General features: G+C 37.1%; 1 pseudogene; it reads right to left on the bottom strand.

Annotated features, from left to right (window-relative positions):
- Positions 1-2,021: 2,021 nt before the first annotated feature.
- Positions 2,022-3,012, bottom strand: LOC122738446 (annotated as a pseudogene).
- Between the last annotated feature and the right edge of the window lie 642 nt (positions 3,013-3,654).

Here is a 3,654-nt window from a genome sequence, read left to right as displayed (position 1 = left end):
GCTATACAAATGACAAAGACTGGACGGGTTATGTAACGCTACAAAAGCAGTTGAATATTGTCTCAATTTCTTTCCTAAAAAACAAATAAACAAAAAACAAACAAAAAAACCTCAAAACACTGTGTAGTTACTCTCTGGTTTCTCTTTGGTTTCTAACCATATAAGCTAATCAATGTCATGTTTTGGAAGGTGGGCAGGAGTGATGTTTAGAGGTCAACATGCCCAACTACTTCTAACTTTCTTTTTAACAAACATATTCATGATATAACAAGTGATGAGGTTTTTTTTTTTTTTTTTGCAGGGCAATAGGGGTTAAGTGACTTGCCCAGAGTCACACAGCTAGTAAGTTTCAAGTGTCTGAGGCCAGATTTGAACTCAGGTACTCCTGAATCCAGGGCTGGTGCTTTATCTACTGTACCACCTAGTGCTGAGTTTCTAAATAGTTTCCACCCTCTTGACCTCTTTTATTTCTTAAGCATGATTCATATTTTCCAGCACACTTTTTGCTATCATCCCCCATGTTTACCTTTGCATTAAAGTCACATAATATCAAATTGGAGAATGTTTCAGCTTAATCAGCAGAGGAAGAAAAAGTTTCAAATACTGTTCCAATGTCAAATTGAGTGTGTTGTCCCAATAGCAACCTAGGTAAATATTGAGAAGCTTATCACCATTAAGCTAACCAGGATGTAATGAATTATTTGCTCAGGGCAACCTATGGAATAAAGAAAAAAATTAAAATGACCCCCAGTCCTGTATTTTTCTGAAGTGCCTGTGGTTCTCAGAAAGGGGTACACAAGGTAGTAAGAATCAGATTTTTTGGGAGCAAACAATACTTAATAATTTGTACTTTAAATATGAGATCTTTGTCCAATGACTTACCAATTGACATTATTGATAGAACACAACCACATCAATATTGACATTCTAATAATAAATGAAACCAAAAGACAGAAAGAGGTAGTGGCTAAAATCGAAAGATGGCTCATAGTCTCTCCTTGGAGAGAAAAACAAAGGAAATGGCAGACAGTTTCATCATGTACTCAAAGGAAATAAGAAAAGTCATTTCTTAGGACACTCTCATCTTGTTCTGCAGTGTTCATGATGAGAATAAACAAAAAGACCACCATGATCATAATTAAAGTTCCTGTGCCAACATCTGTTGCAGAGGATGAAGTTATACGTCCTAAGATACAGTAGCTGGAAGGATCTTTCCCCTTCCCCAGAACTGCTTCTAGTCCATATTATTGGATTTCTGAAATGGTTTTGAAAAACATTGAAGATTAGAGTGAGAGGAGATCTTCAAGATCCCCTTCCCCTTTACATATGAGGAAACTGAAATCCAGAGAAGTAACTTGCATAAACTTACACTGAATTTCACAGCATCACAGATTTAAACCTGGAAAAGACTTTTGAGGCTATCTGGTCCCAACCCCCCCACTAATAAACAAGGAAATTACTTAGTTTCCCTGCTTATTAATGGAGGTGAGAGAGGCCAAGTGACTTGCCTAAAGATCACCACACAGTAAGTGGTAGAGCTAGAAATTGAACCCAGGTCCTCTGAATTCAAATCTAGTACCATATTGTTTGTACACAAACTAGGTTTATGGTTAATAATCTCTCATATGACTCCTCTACCTAATACCTTCATGCCCTAAAGCATCTCATTATGTCATTAAGCCACAGTTTCTTTCTCAGGAATTATATTTGGTTCTTCATTGGTCAGGATACCATAAACTGCATTTCTTGCTTTCTGTTTGTCTATCATTAACATTATCTGTTCTTGCCTTTGGCAATCTACTCTTTCCCTCTCTTTGAAGGCAGCTAGTGTATTCTTTTTTTCTCCTGACATTTATTAAACATTTAAACAGATGATGTCCAGCTGTCCCTTGAGATTTTTCTCTTTTTTAGCTGCAATACTGTCGATTTCTTCAGGGGTACCTAGCTCTTCTACCATATCAGAGGAGATTAGAACACTTTCCAAAACCCTCATCCTTCTCTTTCCCTAACCCCTTCCTCCTCTATAGGATCTTGGTTGTTATTTCCTTGAGCAGGTTGATTTTAGTTTGGGTAGTGGCTTTTAACCTAGCTTGATTCAGCTTCATACATTGCAAGACTGGATGGAGAGCACTTGTCAGGGCACTCTTCCCAATCTGGGTTATTTTTGCTCTCTGGAAATATGTTTCATGTTTCTCCTTTTACATGACTTTAATGAAGTCTTTAGGAGTTTGGAAAACTTTTCTCAATTGCCTCATTCTCTTTTCTTTTTCATTAAATGAACCCAAGAGTTTTCAAAGACTGTTAAAAGCAGACTAACTTCCTCTTTTCCATGTGGAACCCACTTATGCTGGACCTTCATATCAGTGAGGATTTTTTCAATCCACTTATAATGATCTTCCACAGCATTTGAATTCAACTAAAACTTTGAGGAATAATTCTTTCATTGTATCTACTAATACTACAAATGTAATGGAATTCCTTGGGCTTTTCTAATTTACTTTTCATTAATGGAGGTATTGGCACTGCTATGTCAGCATAAAACCCCAAGACAATGCTCATCTCATTGTTTACCCCTGACAGAATTCAGTGTTAGTGCCTTTAAGAACATCTTGTATTGGAATCTCCTCCTTCAATGAAGCCTGACTGCATTGCTTTCCAATCATGCATCTGTTCAACCTCAATATCTTCTTCAACTTCAAGTTGTTATGGATGATGCTTTCAGCAGTCTCTAGTTCATGTTTTTCTGACATGATTTTTATGATATCCACAGTGTTTATATAACCTGATGGGGATTTAAAGAGTTTGCTCCCTTGGCTTCCATCTGGTTGATAAAAAAGGGGAGAATTGTACATACAAAAACCATAAATGACCTACAATTATTCTTTAAGAGCATCTATTTGGAGTGCCAGTACTTTAATCACTTTTTATTAGGTCAGATAAATTATTCTCTTTCACATTTTTCTAAACATTTTTGAAGCACATATTATCCACTTTTGTTGCAAGGAAATACCTACCATTGAAATTTTATCCAAGTAAAGAATTCTCCTGCACCCATGTCAATGGCCTCAGAAGAGTGACTTTCTGGCCAAATCATAATAGTTAATCAAATTTTTTGCCTCATAAATATAGTTTAGTCACAAGTGATTCTCTCCAATGAAATATAAATATAGACAATTATTACTTTACATAAATGTAGAGTTCTATGTAAATAAATTTGGTGGGGGAGGGAGGGGAGAGGAGGTAGGGACAGAGAAGTGAGAGCAAGAGGAGGAACAGTGGGGCCAGCCAAGAGAGTGCACAATGCAGGTAGTTGGGCAGAGCAGAGGAAAAGGTCTCCTCTCTAAGCACTGGAAGTCTCAAGCCACGTCCCCAGTTCATTGGAGGTAAATAGCAATCTCTTGGAATAGCCTTCACTTTTTCTGCTTTCACTTGGAGGGATATTTTTGATTATTATGATTTTTTTTTGTGGGAGGTGGAGTGCTGAACTGAGGAGCAGGAGCATAGAAAGCACAGTACTGTGCTAAGATAGGTGTTTTTTGGAATATGGGGTTCTTTCAGAATTCTTTTGGTAAAGTCAAATTTACATAAGGAATTTACATGAAGTGAGAACTGTCTGTTGTAACCTTTCTTTAAGAAAGGGCTGGTCATGGGGCA

This window comes from Dromiciops gliroides, chromosome 2 (genome assembly GCF_019393635.1).
Source record: "Dromiciops gliroides isolate mDroGli1 chromosome 2, mDroGli1.pri, whole genome shotgun sequence".
Lineage (NCBI taxonomy): Eukaryota > Metazoa > Chordata > Mammalia > Microbiotheria > Microbiotheriidae > Dromiciops > Dromiciops gliroides.
The sequence above is the reverse complement of the archived record's forward strand: the minus strand, read 5'-3'. Positions and strand labels throughout refer to the sequence as shown.